We start from the raw sequence: 18541 nt of genomic DNA, 5'->3' as shown, positions 1-18541 counted from the left end.
CATCCAGATATGGAGGATAAGGTTGAATCCATTTGGGTGGAAATCAGGAATAGTAAGGCGAAAAAGTCACTGATAGGAGTAGTCTATAGGCCACCAAATAGTAACATTATGGTGGGGCAGGAAATAAACAAAGAAATAACTGATGCATGTAGAAATGGTACAGCAGTTATCATGAGGGATTTTAATCTACATGTCGATTGGTTTAACCAGGTCGGTCAGGGCAGCCTTGAGGAGGAGTTTATAGAATGTATCCGCGATATTCTCCTAGAACAGTATGTAATGGAACCTACCAGGGAACAAGTGGTCCTAGACCTGGTCCTGTGTAATGAGACAGGATTGATTCAGGATCTCATAGTTAGGGATCCTCTCGGAAGGAGCGATCACAATATGGTGGAATTTAAAATACAGATGGAGGATGAGAAGATAAAATCAAACACTAGTGTTTTGTGCTTAAACAAAGGAGATTACAATGGGATGAGAGAAGAACTAGCTAAGGTAGACTGGGAGCAAATACTTTATGGTGAAACAGTTGAGGACCAGTGGAGAACCTTCCAAGTGATTTTTCACAGTGCTCAGCAAAGGTTTATACCAACAAAAAGGAAGGACGGTAAAAAGAGGGAAAATCGACCATGGATATCTAAGGAAATAAGGGAGAGTATCAAATTGAAGGAAAAAGCATACAAAGTAGCAAAGATTAGTGGGAGACTAGAGGACTGGGAAATCTTTAGGGGGCAACAGAAAGCTGCTAAAAAAGCTATAAAGAAGAGTATGATAGATTATGAGAGTAAACTTGCTCAGAATATAAAAACAGATAGTAAAAGTTTCTACAAATATATAAAACAAAAAAGAGTGGCTAAAGTAAATATTGGTCCTTTAGAGGATGAGAAGGGAGATTTAATAATGGGAGATGAGGAAATGGCTGAGGAACTGAACATGTTTTTTGGGTCGGTCTTCACAGTGGAAGACACAAATAACATGCCAGTGACTGATGGAAATGAGGCTATGACAGGTGAGGACCTTGAGAGGATTGTTATCACTAAGGAGGTAATGATGGGCAAGCTATTAGGGCTAAAGGTAGACAAGTCTCCTGGCCCTGATGGAATGCATCCCAGAGTGCTAAAAGAGATGGCTAGGGAAATTGCAAATGCACTAGTTATAATTTACCAAAATTCACTAGACTCTGGGGTGGTCCCGGCGGATTGGAAATTAGCAAACGTGACACCACTGTTTAAAAAAGGAGGTAGGCAGAAAGTGGGTAATTATAGGACAGTGAGCTTAACTTCAGTAGTAGGGAAGATGCTGGAATCTATCATTAAGGCAGAAATAGCGAGGCATCTGGATGTAAATTGTCCCATTGGGCAGACGCAGCATGGGTTCATAAAGGGCAGGTCGTGCCTAACTAATTTAGTGGAATGTTTTGAGGACATTACCAGTGCAGTAGATAACAGGGAGCCAATGGATGTGGCATATCTGGATTTCCAGAAAGCCTTTGACAAGGTGCCACACAAAAGGTTGCTGCATAAGATAAAGATGCATGGCATTAAGGGGAAAGTAGTAGCATGGATAGAGGATTGGTTAATTAATAGAAAGCAAAGAGTGGGGATTCATGGGTGTTTCTCTGGTTGGCAATCAGTAGCTAGTGGTGTACCTCAGGGATCAGTGCTGGGCCCACAATTGTTCACAATTTACATAGATGATTTGGAGTTGGGGACCAAGGGCAATGTGTCCAAGTTTGCAGACGACACTAAAATGAGTGGTAAAGCAAAAAGTGCAGAGGATACTGGAAGTCTGCAGAGGAATTTGTATAGGCTAAGTGAATGGGCTAGGGTCTGGCAGATGGAATACAATGTTGACAAATGTGAGGTTATCCATTTTGGTAGGAACAATAGCAAAAGGGATTATTATTTAAATGATAAAATATTAAAACATGCTGCTGTGCAGAGAGACCTGGGTGTGCTAGTGCATGAGTCGCAAAAAGTTGGTTTACAGGTGCAACAGGTGATTAAGAAGGCAAATGGAATTTTGTCCTTCATTGCTAGAGGGATGGCGTTTAAGACTAGGGAGGTCATGCTGCAATTGTATAAGGTGTTAGTGAGGCCACACCTGGAGTATTGTGTTCAGTTTTGGTCTCCTTACTTTACACCATTGAACTCTGTTTTATAAAGATGGCGATGGAAGACAACCTCAAGCAACTCTGGGCCTGCAGCACCTCGGCATGGGTGACAGTAGTCTGGGATGGTTGACAGGAGCAAGGGCAGTGGCATGGGTGGGAAGAAAAATACTATCCTCCTGAGGGAGACAGTGGGCTCTTGTCAACTGTTGCTTCTCCAGGGGCCATGTCAGCAGTTCTGGTAACCTGTTGGAGAAGATTGGCTGGATTTTCTGCCGCACCGGGAGCTCCGCTACCGGAGACAATGGAGAATTCAGCTTCAGGCCGGTGCAGATCCCATCCTGATATTCTGGTGCCATGCTGTCGTCGGGATCGAGGTTTCACGCCCTGTGCCAGTGGGTTCATTAAGATCTATTTGCATCCTATTAATGGGCCGGGCACCATATTCTCCAGACCGTCGTGATTCTCTGGGCCGGGAATCATGTAGGTGAGAATTGGTGCAGCCTTGACAAGCGTGTCCCTGATGTGGTGGACCTTGCAGTGGGACAAGGGGTAATTCTTTAAAAAAGTTGCCCCCAAAGTCCATCAGAGGGCAACCCTCCCCCCTCTCCCCCACAATTCAAGATATGCTCACTTCACCCCACCAGAACACCCCACCAGAGAACCCCCAATTAAAGAGACCCCACCAGAGACCCCCTAATTAAAGAGACCCTCATCCAGATACCCCTTAATTAAAGATACCCACATAAGAGACCCGTGTCTGGAAGCCACCCAGAAGAAAGACACCTGCCTGGAGGCTCCCCAGAAGCGAGACCTCTGTCTGGGAGCTGGAGACAACTTTAAAACTCACCTGTGTAATACACCTGCTGGCTCAGGCGCAAGAAGCAGCACCTGTCAATTCTGGAAAGAGAAAAACCAGTGAGCTGGGTTTAAACCCCTCAGACATTTAATCTGCAAGCCATTTATTCATTTCTCTGTGATATTGATTTTCCAGACTGTGATTGACAGCTTCCATGCACATCCAGCTAATCTCCCTTCATGTTTGAGTAGTTTTGGAGTGTTATACGTTTTAGTTACCGTTGTATGAAGAGTCAAAAGTCCTGTTCCTTTTCACCAAACACCATTTATTTCACTTCCACAGCCTCTGCACAAAACTCTAACAACACACCACCTGACACAGAGGCCACCTGAAGCCCCTTTACATATCAGTGTCAATTATTGGATACTTAACATAAATGAAACAACTAATTGCAATGTCTCTTAACCCATCACTTAACATGGAGTTGTCAGCTGTGCAACTAACTGCAATGTTTATAAATATCAAGCTGTGATTCACAGCTCCTGGACCACATGAAAGAGAGTTAAGTGCTTTCTGTTAGTTTCACAGCTGACTATTTAAAGCCACTCAAGATTCGTCTTCCAGCCAGAAGCGGTGGCAGAGGGCAAGTCACACGCCCGGTGAACTGATGTCATGTTCTCTGGACGCAAAATTACTGAAGCGAGCTTCCTCCGATTTGAGTTGTCGGCAAGCAAGCAACAGAACTGCGTGAAGAACTGATGGATCTTTTTGAACTAAAGAATAGAGGTCCAGAGATACAAACAGGCCAGGATCTCACAACTGAATCTGCTGCAGAGAGCTTCGCAGGAGATACCATGGTAGGACAAAGCAATGCTGGTGTGAACTCCAGGACCGCTGATGAACAACCCGTACAGAAATGTAACATTGAATGACAAAGCAAGTGAGAGTGTGAGGACCAGGCAGGCTCACCTGTCACATTAAAAGTAAGGAAAAATGGTGGGGTCGAAAACTTCAGGCGGCATGTGTCATGAAGGTTGGTTGGCGTGGGTCATGAAGGTCGGCCGGTTAGTAAAAATGGGTCCCCAGAAAAAATGTTTGAAAAACACTGCCCTAGAGCAATCCTCGCCGTGCATAAATTTGCATGTTGAAGGATTGGGAATCACTTCGTGATTACACTCCCAGCGTGAGACCAAACCACGTGCAATTCGGCTCTGGTGGAAGAACATAGGGTGGGATTCTCCACTTGCTGACGCTGATTTTGTAATCAGCGATCAGGCAGAAAATCTCTTTGTTACGACCGAATCAGGGGCAGCGCCTGTTTTCGGATGCTTCGCCCCCTCCAAATTGGCGTCATCGAGGATACGCCGCATGCCGTTGGGATGGCCTCAGGACATTACCTGAAGGCCCTCCCCGATGCTCCACCCCCGATGGGCCGAGTTCCCAACCGCACGTGTGGTCTCGGTGGTCGGGAACCCAGCGTGGCGGCTGCAGACTGTGTCCAGTGGCGCCACAGTGGGGCGGGAGCAGTGCTGCTGGCCGGGGGCGCTTCAGCGAGGGCTGGGGGGACTGGTGGGGTGTGGCCCGGAGGTGGCGAGAGGGCACTTTCTGGCACGTTGGGTCCGTGACGGTCGGCACCATGTTTTACGGCGCAACCGCTGCAAGTCATCGCTGTGAGCCTATGTGGCCACGGACTCAGCAATTCTCCGGCCTTTTATATCAGAAAGGCCGTGCGGTTTACGTGGCGTGGCTGCTAGCACATCACGGTCGTTGGATCGGTGCTGGGGCCTCGCTGAATTTTCCCACGTATAACGCCACTGATCCTCAGAACATAGTCCCAAAATCGGTGAATCCAGCCCATAGTTTCCCAAACGGAGAATTCTGGCCATGTGACACCTTTCAAGCTCTTTTCAACTTTGAGATTCACAGACATAATGGTAGCAATTGGTCCTTGTATGGCTGCAAGCCAAACTTGCTTTAGAGTAGCCTGAACTTCCATGGCAACCAGTTACCTTACAGTACAGAAGGAGCTTCCACTGCAACAACCAGACTTAGGTTGACTTCTCCTTGTGCTTCAAGTGACAAGTTGGAAATCAGATGTTACACCATGGTTGGGTTACAAGTGTACTAGTAGTGTTGGCAATGCTGGAAAGGACGGGCTCCAAGCTTTGCACAATAACCCTCTGCCAAGTTTATGCCGGACTGCTCCATGTTCCTTGACATTGCATGCTGACTTTATGGCATGCTTACCAATGCACCAAGGATCAACCTTTTTCTGCAGCTCGCCCCGTCAACATCCTCATCTGCGTTCTCTGCAACAGCACACCTTACAACGAGCTGGCATCCCTGTCCTGCTTGTCCCCTTGCTCTGGCTACAGGCTATTCATGCCTGGTGTCACACCATTTACAGGTCCCACCTCTCCGCTATTCACTAAACTAATCTCAATGTCAGCACCTGAGTTGATGATTAAATCGAGTGCAAATGATAGTGTTTTTAAAAAATTCTTGGTGGTAGCTTATTGCTCTTCCAGCACTGCATGGCCAGGTTGCAGTTCTTGAGTCTCTGTAAGGAGAAAGGCACAAAGGTACGATTATGTTGTGTGGGGGGAGAGGGAAAGCAGGAACAGCATGCCCACGCCTACTGCATCTTGTAAATCAGGTGAGATTGTGAAATAAGAAGCAAATAGTAGTATGTGAGAGAGAGAAAATTAGGTACAAGGATACTTTTATCTTTGGTTTCAGACCCCCTGCTAGTGATGGTCTTTTCAGTCATAGCGACCACCTCCATTGGGGTAAGGACACCCTGACCTCATTGGTTAGCTTCTGCTAACTACTTTCATGCCAACTTGACCTGTGAGAGAGAGGAAAATGTGTTGCCGAGCGTCGTGCGATCTGCCTGGTTGACGTGGCTGTAATGGTTAAACAGCTATCAGTGTGTGCAAGCTGTAAAATGTGGGTGTGAGACTTACTGCAGAGATTATTGGTAGGTAAGTGATGGGGGTGAAGTGCATTGAGCAAAGTATGCAGGCCAGTGAAACTAGTGGTACAGTTGGTAGGATGTGAAATATGAAATTTGAAGATTCATTCACTGATGCAGTTGGTGGTATGAGGAATTTGAAGAGGCGTTCACTGACCTTAACCACTCATATGAGATCACTGAGCTATACACAAGTCCTCGAGCTGGATTCCTGTCACTGACCACCATGGTTATCTGATCCCACTGCCTTTTCTGGAGGACAACTTCCACAACAGTACCAGTGCAGTATCAGCGAATCATGTTCCCTTCCTCTTTGCACTATCATTTGCTCTTATTCCTGCTGACACTTTCTTCCACAAACAGTCAGTGCCTTTTACATAGTTCAGATTGGTTTTAAGTAGTGCAGGGTGGGTTTAAATAGTGTTATTCTCGCACAGACTTGAGCGCTGTAATCCTGAGGATTACAGTGACTCAATAGCATGTTTCGTGCTGGCAGCATCTAATATTCATGCAAGTTAGCCCACATCAAGAATTTGGAAGCAAACGGCACAGGCATTGCAAACCCCATGCCCATTTGTCCCCGCCAATGTGTTCCAACCTACTATATATAATAATCTTTATAAGTGTCACAAGTAGGCTTACATTAACAGTGCAATTAAGTTACTGTGAAAATCCCGTAGTCGCCACATTCCGTGGCCTGTTCGGGTACACAGAGGGAGAATTCAGAATGTCCAAATTACCTAACAAGCACATCTTTCGGGACTTGTGGGAGGAAACCGGAGCACCCGGAGGAAACCCACGCAGACACTGGGAGAACATGCAGATTCCGCAGACAGTGACCCAAGCCGGGAATCAAACCTGGGATCCTGGAGCTGTGAAGCAACTGTGCTAACCACTGTGCTACCGTGCCACCCATGTACATTGTACAGGTAAATGTAAAGGCTTCCTATTACATCTTGTCCTGACACAAAAAGCCCAAACTATGAATATTTCATACAGAACAACTCCATTCGAAAACGAGAATTATTATAGCAGACTGCACAATGAAATAGTAAAGTTCAGTTTCTCTCTGAATTTCTACCTCTAATTCAAACCAGAAGTGACCTTGCATTTGGTGGCAGTACACATTTTGTAAGGACTGGCAATAAAAACCTTCAGGTTGCCACTTACTTACTTAAGAAATTTAAAGTGATGGAACGTAGTTGATTTACCCAGATAAATAGTTTTTATATGTTATGGGAATTATTTTTACACAGCACCTTTTGTGTCTTTGGACACAGATTGAAATTATACAGTTGCACAGTGGACCTGAGATGGGGTATTTTTTCCTTTTATTCGCTCTTGAGGAATGTAAAAACACCAAATGGAAGCAGTTTAATGCAAATGGAATTCTTCATTACCTGTGACCTATTTTTGTAAATTGTTTTATTCCCTGATTGTATTTACTTCCTCAGAATAGGTTGCTTAGGTTTTGCAACCCCCCCCCCCCCACCCCACCCCACCCCCACCACCACCACTGCCAATTGAGTCCAAAGCTCCCATACCATTCCTGTGCTTGTGGTACCAATAGGGCAGGTGGGCAACATGTATTGGAATCTCTTCTAATTCCTGATTTGGAAAACTGCCAAGAAGCATACAGCATAATCCAATGAGACTCCTACCCCTTTGTGAAAAGGCAGTTTTAGCCTAACGCCTCTCCACTTGATGCAACACAAATTGAATATTAAACGTGGCACTGCATGATACTGCCCTAACCGGACTCGTATGAGGATGTGTTATATTCTTCCTCGGTTTATCTTTTGAATAGATAAGTGCCACCAGAACTCTACAAATCCTGTAATAGATGGGCTTTTAAAAGTCTTTTTTTAAATATGTTTTAGAGTTAGCTGTAAACTGAGGACTTCCGGTGACGGCGGGCGGGAGGCGGCCGCACAATGGAGGGCTCCCGTTCGGGGACGGCATTTTCGGGGCTTTAAGCCCGGTCCCAGGGTCCACGGAGGCGGCAAAAGCAGGGAGAAGGCACAGAGGCAGCAGAGTGAAGGCACGGTGAAGAAAAATGTCGAGGGTGAGCAAAGGAACGTCCGTAAGGAAAACAGCTGAAGGTCCGTCGGGGAGTGGAAAGGTCACCACGGTATCACCAAGGAAAATGGAGGCTGGAGCCCCAGGGGAGGCCGCATTGCTTACGGCTGAAGAAATAACTACGGTGATGGCTGCGGAATTCGAAAGGCAGTTTACAAAATACATGGAGACAATGAGGAAGGAGATGAGAGGTTTTGAGTGTGCTGGTGGAGGAGGCGATTTCCCCGGTGACGAAGGTGGTGGCGAGCGCAGTGGCGGAGGTGCGAGAGCAAGGGGAGGCACTGAAGGAAGTGGAGGAGACGAAATTGCAGCACAGTGATCAACTTGCCTCCAAGATGGGGAAGGAGATGCGTAAGGTGATGGACATTAACAAGGATCTGCGAGGAAAAATAGAAGACCTGGAAAACAGATCCAGGCGACAGAATTTGAGGATTGTGGGGCTGCCCGAAGGAGTTGAAGGACCGAAGCCGACTGAGTATTTTGCCGCGATGCTGGCGAAACTATTGGGGGAGGGGGAGGATCCCTCCCGATATGAACTGTATCGGGCTCATCGATCGTGGAGGCCTGTACCAAAGGCGAGTGAGCCGCCAAGGGTAGTGACTCTGTGCTTCCGTAGGTACAGTGTGAAGGAGTAGGTCCTGAGCTGGGCCCAGCAGAAGCGGGTGGTGCACTGGGCTGGAGCTGGTATACGTGTATACCAGGACTTTACGGTGGAGCTGGCGAGGAGGCGGGCTGCCTTCAACCGGGTGAAGAGGGCACTGTACATTAGCAAGGTGCAGTGTGGCATTGTATATCCAGCGAAGCTGAGGGTGACTTACAAGCTCAGGGACTTTTATTTTGGAACGACGGAAGCAGCGGCGGAGATTGCGAAGGCAGAAAGACTGTGGCAGAACCGATAAATTGAGGAATGGCCATGTGCCGATGTAACCTCATGACTGTATTTTCTTCTTTTTTGTTTCACTGCGTGCGGGTGTATGGGCTAAAGGAGCCAATGTTGTATATAATTGGACAAGGGAAGTGATGGGACTTTCACTCGAACTGAGGGCTCTTTGGGGTGTAGGTGGATATGCGGGGTTTGTGTGCTAAAAGGGGATTTCTGGGCTTTACTCGGGCCGGGCAAGGGGGAAAAGGACCCGGGTGGGGGCCTCCACGCTGGCCGGTTTAAGCCGGCCAATGAACGGGAGTGAGGTGGGGAGAGGGGCTGCGGCCATCGGAGCCTGGCAGAACAGGGTCCGAGTGGTCTAGCCGGGGTGGAAAGTTGGGGGGCAAGGAACCTAGGTTGGGAGGAGGAGTTTTACAAGAGGCAGTGGAGGGGAGGAGTTGGAGACTGGGGGGGTGGGGGGTGGGGTACAATCCTTGGGTATCACGTACGGTACTCTTTCAGAGGTTGGAGGTCGTTGAGTGTAGGGGGGGAGGGGGAGTGGACTCTATAGGTCAATGGTGACCATGGGAGGTCCCGGACTCCTTTTTCTTTTTCTCCTTTGTTTTTTTGTTGCCACCGTGGGAGGGTTTGTTTTATTGGATGCATATATTGACAGGTGGGCCGTTGTTTGAGGTGGTGGGAGGATGAGATCGTTGGTATTGTTAAGGGGATTGATTTTGTATTTGTTACCGTTTACTGTTTGTGGGTGGGGTGTAAATTGTGAAGGAAAATGTGAAAATGGAGAATAAAAACATTTTTAAGAAGAGAGTTAGCTGTAAACTGTGACACAATACGTTATTGTTTGAAATTGGCAGTAATATTATTAATTTGTTAAATAGCCTAAATGTAACAGTTCTGGAGTTAATGATTTATCCCTAGTGTTTGTTCGAATTAGTACCAAGGTCGATATGGAGAAAGCAGCTGCCTCTGAGTGCAACTGTGCAAATACAAACATGTGAGCAGAACTACTGAATGCAGTTACCTCAACAGCAATCAGATACTTCAGCATGGGCAGTGTACCACTTTGAGGATAATATCATTGTTAAATGAGCCACGGTGTGTCAACACTTTATAGTTTGAAAATACATATGGCTTATCAAAAATGCACTCTATAGATTGCTGTTAATATGAGGGTCAATTGTGAATATCATGTGTTAGAACTATTTTCTTTTGAGATTTTTGTAGATAAATACAAATATGCCTTGTTGAAAATTTTGTGTAGTGGGCAGTTTTGGTGATGTCGCCTGTAACAATTTTCCCCCTTCATGTGCTGAAATCAGACGGCTGGCAGCTGTGTTCAATTATCTTTATACAGCAGCCTGGTGCACTTCGGCAGATCTGAAATACACAACATCACGCAGCCGCAGCAGTCTATGGCGTATTTGTTTTGGCACTGTAACACTGGTAAAATAGCATGCAGCACAAATTAACTATTTAGAAGTCAAACCTTCCTCCAAACATGTACTAAACAGCTCAATTACAGAGGTGAGGTTAGAGCAACTGCGCTTGACATCAAGGCAGCATTTGACTGAGTGTGGCATCAAGACGTCTGAGTAAAATGGCATCACCGGGAATTGGAGAAAAACTCTCCATTGGCTAGAAGTATACCTAGCAGAAAGGATGTCGGGTGTGGTTATTGGAGGTCAAGCATCTCTGCCCCAGAACATCGCGTGAACATCCTCAAGCTGTGCCGTATGCCCAATCACCTTCAGCTGCTTCATTAATGATTTTCCTTGAATCATAAGGTCAGATTTTGGGTGCTCGCCAATGATTATTCAATGTTCGGTTTGATTCGCAAGTTGCATGCAGTAAGATCTGGATAATATTCTAGCTTCGGCTGATAATTGGCAGGAAAGATTCAGCCATACAAGTGAAAATAATTGACCATCTCCAACAAGAGCATCCAACCACCTCTCCTTCCCCAAACAAATCTACCGTTATCAACACCCTGGGACAGCATGGTTGATCAGAACTTAAAACAAAATGGCCACATAAATATTATGCCTACAGGAATAAGTCAGAAGTGAGGTGTTGTGAGGCGATTGGCTGAACTTCTGACTCCCCAAAGCCTTTCCACTATCTAAAAGGCTGAAGTAAGGAGTATAATGGAATACTCCCAACTTGTCCGAATGAGCGCAACTCCCAACAACACTCGAGAAGGTTAATGCCGTTCAAGACAAACATCTCACTTAACTGACAGTTCTCCATCCACCACCTTAAACATTCACTCCCTCTAAAATCAGTGCACCATTGTTGCAATGCACCATTTACAAAATGCACGACAGCAACTCTCAACAACACCTCCCAAACTCATTACCTCTACCACCTAGAAGAAGGGCTGCAGCCATACTTGCAACTTTGCATGTTGGCAACACACCTTCCTGACTTAGAGGTATATGTAGCACTGTTCCTTCATCGCTGCGGAGTGAAAATCCTGCAACTCCCAACATAATAGCACTGTGGATGTACTGCCACCACGTTGACTGAAGCTATCTGAGAAGACCATTCACCTCCCACGCAAGGGCTTGCCTTGCTCGTGATGTCCATATCCCATCAAGAAATCCAAAAAAAATGATTCTCAGCAGTGTGGTAACTGAGTACACATAGAATATCTTCAGTGATTAGAATACATTGAATGGTGTTGCAGATTTGTAAGCATCCACATTCTTCGGGAATAAATGTGAATAAGCTATAAATGATTCTAGAAAGTCACACCATCTTCATAAAAGTCCGGTGTAATAAGTTGTAATATTTGTTCTATACTTTGGTGTACAAAATGAAAATTCTGAACTTATGATTACTTTGAGATCCCCCTTTTGGATTGCACTGATTCATTTTTTCCCCTGTATACCCAGCTTTATCTCACCGCCACCTTGGGCTGGATTCTCCGCACCCCGACGCCGAAATCGCGGCCAGTGCGGGGGCGGAGAATCCATTTTTCCGCAAGGAATTGGGACCATTCTACGGGCCCCGAAAAGTGGCGTACGCCGCCGAGGACCTAAATGGGGCCATTGTTGGAGGCCCGCTCAGCCATTCTCTGCCCCCGACTGGCCGAAATCCCGGCGGCATGGATCTAACCTGGTCCAGCCGGTCAGGATACTCCCGTGGTGGCTGCGGACTCAGCCTGCGGCCGCCTTGGTCGGGGGCGGGCCGATCGGAGGGCAGTGGGGGCCTTATAGGCGGCTGGGAAATGTTTGTGCATGTGTTGAGGGTCGGGCGCGCGGCTGACCGGGCGTTTATCTTTCGGGTCCAGCTCTGCAGTCCGAGTCCGCCATGGAGCATGGCGCGGCCGCTGGAGACCGCCGCAGTACGAATGCGCGGCCTCCGACCCAGAAGTGTGGGGACCCTTTCATGCCAGCTTTTCTGGTGTGAAACTCCACCGTTTTGACGCCGGCGATGAGCTTCCAACCACATTTCACATCATCACCAAGACTGCCTGCTTCCCACCTCCATGTTGGCTGCTTCTACCCCTGCATCGGCTCATCTACTGCTGAAATCTTCATCCATGCCTTTTGTTGTCTCTAGACTGTTCCAATGCATAAAATAAAAGGAAAATACTGCGGATTCTGGAAATCGGAATAAAAAACAGGAAATGGTGGAAAAGCTCAGCATGTCTGGCAGCATCTCTGGAGAGAGAGAAACAGAGTTCTTAGAGCAGTATTTTGACGCATTGTACTCGCTGACCTACATGGCTTCTGATTAAGCAATGGCTCTATTTTTAAATTCTCATCTCTGTTTTCAAATCCTTCCATGGACTGCCCTTCCATATCTTTGCAACCTTCTCTAGTCCTACGACCTTCTGAGATATCTATGCTTCTTAAATTGCTGTCTCTTGCGCATCTCTGATTGCTCCACCATTGGCGACTGTGCATTCAGCTTATGAGGCCTTAATGTGTGGAATAACTTTCTTAAAACTTTCCACTTCCCTACCTTTCTTTCCTCCTTAAAGAGGCTCCTTAAAATCTACATTTTTCCCCTAATAGCTCCTCACGTGGCTCAAATTATCAAATTTTGATTGATAATTCCCTTCTGATATTTGCCTTATGATATTTTACCATGTTAACACGGTTTATAATATATCTTTGTAATGATGACCACTACTTGCATTTTAACGCTATCCTTCAGGTAGCAGCAAGGTTCCAACCCTGTTTTGAATGTTTCAAAATGCAAAGGCGAATTCACCCTGGACAGCCTCCAAAAAGCCAATGAAGAATCGATGGTGGGAGGTGACAAATGAGAGAATAGTCGACCCATAGATAGACAGACAGGAATCTATGAGGAGCTGTCATCTCATTCCAGGTCCTATCCCTCCCAAGCTCACTGATTCAGCTCCTCCAAGCACAGATTGCCTCCCACCCACCCGGCTGCTCCTCAAAAGGCAGCATCTATGATGGAGAAGCAGCAAGGGCAGCAAGAGGAAACCCATGATTGGAGGCGCTGGAACAGTTATTCTGGCCGATCGTGCTGCCACCAACATCAAGGAGGTCATTTTGAAAGGAGGTAAGGAATGGTTTCTGCCCACCAAAACCTGGACTTGGACCCTCAAATGCAGAACCCCCGAATCCTTACTTGGACGCCCAAATTCCAGACCCTGTCCCTAAACCCCAATTCAGGACAAACAAAACATGGACACTGACCAACCAAACACCTGCACCTAAACCCCACGAAATCTCGACTCGGAGCCCACAAAACATGGACCCAAATTCCCCACAGCCTGGTCTTGGACCACTCAATACCTGGAATCCCCCAAACCCCAGACCCTAAAAAGATGGATTAGGAGCACAGAAAACCTAGACCTGGGGTGCGCAAAATACTGACACAACCACCTGAAACATGGAACACCAGAACAAGGACCTGGATCTGAAACAACCAGATCTTGAATGTCAAGTACATGGACCTCCAAAGCCTAGACACAGGCTACCCAAAGCCGGACCCAGACCATCCAAACCCAGACCCAAAAGCTGAATCCCCCAAAACCTGGACTCTGACTCCAACAATCCAGATCCCTTAAAATCTGTGTCCAGGCACACCAAACTCCCAGACCTACCCAAAAATCGGACCGCCACAAATCAGAACAAGACAAAATCTAGATGCTGCCTTGTTGAAACCAGGATTCAGCCCTCCATGTCAGATTCAATCCCAGACCCACAATATCCGTCAACCTAAAACTGCTAGACTGAGACCCACCAAAACCTGGACCCAGAATGCCCAAAAGACAGACCCACATGTCAGGCTGGGGAAATTAATTAAAGATATTTTGGACAGGCAACTGATTCTGTATTTGTATGCAGACTTTCAGTGTCCATTGTAAAGAGTATGGGATTGGGGCATAGTTAGTGAGTTAACCACTTCCAGAAAGTGTTATGTGTCTCTAATATAACTAGAGGGCTTCTCTGCTTTGGGGTTCCAATCAGTGTCTCAGTAAAGCACGGATGATCATGTGGGAAAGGGTGTTAGCATGGAAATGTCACTGAAATGTGAATTATTTTATTTGCTATCTGATGGTTAGCTTGGTGTTGCAGAATTAATTTCTGTGTATTCCGCTTGTTGCACAGTTAGGCCTTAGCAAGTCAATACCTTTACCTGTTTGTCAGCATTCACTTTAAACAGAGGCATTAAGCGGAAAGAAACTTAATCTGGGCAGAACAAAACCAAAAAATGCTGAAGAGTGCTAATTGCATGCAATTAATTTTTGAAAGGGGCTTTAGATGTGAGACTCATTTCCAATAAGTCGCCTCGTGCTAGGTAGTTCGAATTTTCAATTTGGAAATGGAGTATGGGAGATTTATTTACAATAAATTAAGAAGAACATCTTATTTATTGATTCCAAGTTAAAATAATTTAGATATAATATATATGTCTGTGCTAACTTATCTGTCTAACAGAAAATGTCACGACCTGACTGTATTGCCCAATGAGATTAATGAGCATGATAACCAAAAGGGAGCATCCAAAAATCAAAAGTAGCCACTGGAAAAAATTCTCAAGAGTCCTCGAAAAGAAAATATTTCGACTCCTGCTTCATAATCATAGAATCCCTTCAGTACAGAAGGAGGCCATTCGGCCCGTCGAGTCTGCACAGATCCTTTAAATTAGCACTCTACCCATGTCCACCTCACCCTATTTCCATAACCCATAACCTAACATGCATATCCCTGGACACTAAGGGGCAATTTAGCGTGGCCAATCCACCTAACCTGCACATCTTTGGACTGTGGGGGGAAACCGGAGCACCCGGAGGGAACCCACGCAGACACGGGGAGAATGTACAAACTCCACAAAGATAGTGACCCAAGGCCGGAATTGAACCTGGGTCCCTGGCGCTTTGAGGCAGCAGTGCTAACCACTGTGCCACCATGCCGCCCCTCAATATCCGATACTATTTTGTGCTGCTTAAATCAGACTTTGCCCTCTAACATATTTTCTGAAAAAATGATAGAAACGTTTATATTGTGCCCTATACTTTCTTTAATATAAATCCTTAGGTTAAAAGAATCACTCCAGTGGTGAATAATTAAATCAGTAATTATAAGCCTTAGCTTTAACTCTCATTATATATTGTGGAACATAGACCAGTTTTCTATTTTAAGGTACTAAATCTTAATACTGATAACATTTTAAATTATATCCAATGCATTTATATGTATATATATATATAAATGCATTGGATATAATTTAAAACGTTTGATATATATATCAAACATGATGCATTCATTGATTACAACTAAGAACAGTTTGATGTAAAAAAAATCCAATACAGTTGATCCAAAGCATGCTCAGCCGTGCTAATGTAGAGAACCAGCCATACAGCATCACACAGTATCACTGTTGCCATAGAAACTAAAATCTATGCTAATTGTGCCTTGAGGCATAAATTGTTCAGTTGCTGATAACAAACAAAGTGTCCATGCACAAAACCGTCCGTTATAAGCAGTTTGTAATGGTTTCTGTCCATTTTAGATCTGATTGTTATAGGATTTGTTCATGTATTTTGTCTTGAAAGATTTTATATGTTTGTGTGCGCATTTTTGTACCTGCTTATCTTGATATTGGAAATTTTGAACGCAGAAAGGGAGGTTGGAGGAAACCAGTGATCCATTTAGCTGCTTTCCTGTTGTTCTTGCAGCTGTATTCAGTAATCTTCAAGATACTTGTCCAATTGAAGAAATCTAAGCTACTTGTGCCAGCAACCCCCATAACCAAGCTATTCTAAAACATTGACCACCATATCAGTGATGTTTTGTACCTCTTTCCATTGTCTATTCATATTCCCTCATTCTGTTGTGTCACATCAGCACCAATGACCTTGATTGATCTTGTATGTCACTGAACTTTATTACTTTGCAAACTTCAATCGTATTGTTCCTCATTCTTCGCTTGTCCAAAAAGTGGAGAAATGTTGGAGAGAGAAACTTGAGAGAGTGTCCCTCAAACTAGTCAAGCAACCGTATTTTTTTTCAAATTCTTTCCTGGGATGTAAGATGTTCCCTTGAAAAGGCTTGACATATGTTACTGAATCAGACCTCACAACGAATGTCCCAGACTTCTCCATCACCCATCACTAGGTTTTCCTGTCCCACTGGCAGAACAGACTCAACAGAGGTGGTGGCACAGTGGCATACAGTTGGGAGAGAGTGGCCCTGACCGTACTCAACGTTGATTCTTGACTCCATGAAGTCTCATGGCATCAGGTTAAACATGGGCAAAGAAACCTCCTGCTCATTACCACCTACTGCCTTCCTCCAGTTGATGAATCAGCACTTCTTCAAGTTGAACACCACTTGGAAGAAGCATTGAGGATAGAAAGGGCACAGTTTCTAGACCCCCTCGTCAAACTGTTCCAGTATAACCACCCAACAGTGGAATCTTATCGGACAAAGTGCACAATTGCCCACAAAATTCTTGTCCAAAAAAAACAGGACAAATCCAATCTGGTAAATTACCGCCTATCAGTCAGCTGTCAGTCATCAGCAAAGTGATGGAAGGTGTCATCAAACTAGCAAGCTGCTTTTACTCAGCAATAACCTGCTCACCCTTGCTCAGCTTGGTTTTCATCAGGGCCATTCATCTTTGGACCTCTTTACAGCTTGGTCTAAACATGGACAAAAAAGCTGAAATCAAGAGGTGCAGTGAGAGTGACTGTGATTGACATTGAGGCACCATTTGAGCAAGTGCGATATCATGGCACTTCAGGTCCTGTACATCACTGCAAAAGTTTTCTAGGGCAATCTCCTCGATTCAACCACCAGCTGCTTCAGTGATTACCTTCTTTCCATAATAAAGTCAGAAGGGGAGAAGTTCACTGATAATTAATTGCACAATGTTCAATACAGTTCTCATCTCCTTTGATATTGAACCAGTCCATGCCTGCATACAATCATCGACCATCTTGAACGCGAGAGAATCTAGCTATCTCCCCTTGACATTCAATGTCATTACCATTGATAATTCCCCCACCATCAACATCCTGGGGGTTACCATTGACCAGAATCTTTTCACTGAACCAGGCACGTCAATCATACAATCACTACAATGCAGAAGGAGGACATTCAGCCCATCAAGTCTGCACTGACCCTCTGAAAGGGTACCCTATGTAGGGTCAGGCCCCCTCCCAACTCCCTTAACACAGTAACCCCACCAAACCTATCCTTTTGAACAGTAAGAGGCGATTGATTATGGCCAATTCACCTAGCCCGCACATCTTTGGACTGTGGGAGGAAACCAGAGCACTCGGAGGAAACCCATGCAGACACTGGGAGAAAGTGCAAACTCCACACAGACAGTCAGCTGAAGCTGGAATTGAACCCAGGTCCCTGGAGCTGTAAAGCAACAGTGCTATCCGCTGTGCTATCTTGCCACCCACAAGAAAAGCTTCTGAAAATTATATATATGTGTGCATTTAATACTGTGCATTTAACTTTTATGACAAACAGCTCCTCCATCTTTATTTGTTCAACCAATTGCAACTGATAAGAGAGTTTTTAATTACACAATCCATTTCCCCCATCTTGTTATCTGCTGGCACCAGTAACTGCTCTAATGACTTTTGTTAGAAAACATCCCTGTGTGGGTCTGCTGTCTTCCAAATCTTCCCAGCACTGTGCCACAGTGCCTCTCATTGTGTGACTACACGAGCAGGACAGAGGCTGGGAATTGTGCAGTAGGTAATTCATCTCCTGATTTCTCAAAACTTGTGCACCATCTACAAAGGTATAAGCTAGGGATGTGATGGAATATTCTCCACTTATCTGGATGAGTACAGTTCCAACAACACTCAGGAAATTTAATACCATCTAGGACAAAGCAGCCTCAATGTAAGGACAGCACTTCACCACCCAAGGACTGTGCGGCGGTCACCCCTACCAATATTGTCATGGACAGATGCATTGGCAGCAGGAAGACTGGTGAGGACAAGGTAATGTAGGTTTTTCCCTCTTGTTGGTTCTCTCTCCACCTTCTGCTGACCCAGTCTAGCAGCTCTGTCCTTTACAACTCAGCCAACTTGGTCAATAGTGGTGCTACCAAACCATGCATGGTGGTGAACGTTGAAGTCCCTCACCCGGAGTACTTTTAAAAATTCATTCAAAAGAATTGAACCTCGCTGGCTAGGCCACCATTTACTGCCCACCCCTATTTACCCTTGAGAAAGTAGTGGTG

At 45.5% G+C, this 18541-nt stretch overlaps 1 protein-coding gene across 3 annotated transcripts in view; it reads left to right on the top strand.

The window, feature by feature from the left end:
- kiaa0586 (KIAA0586 ortholog) overlaps positions 1–18541 on the top strand; it is a 934633-nt gene that overhangs the window by 606838 nt on the left and 309254 nt on the right. The gene's annotated exons all lie outside the window — the stretch shown is intronic.

Source organism: Scyliorhinus torazame, chromosome 2 (genome assembly GCF_047496885.1).
Source record: "Scyliorhinus torazame isolate Kashiwa2021f chromosome 2, sScyTor2.1, whole genome shotgun sequence".
Classification (NCBI taxonomy): domain Eukaryota; kingdom Metazoa; phylum Chordata; class Chondrichthyes; order Carcharhiniformes; family Scyliorhinidae; genus Scyliorhinus; species Scyliorhinus torazame.
This window is presented reverse-complemented; position numbering and strand designations above follow the sequence as displayed.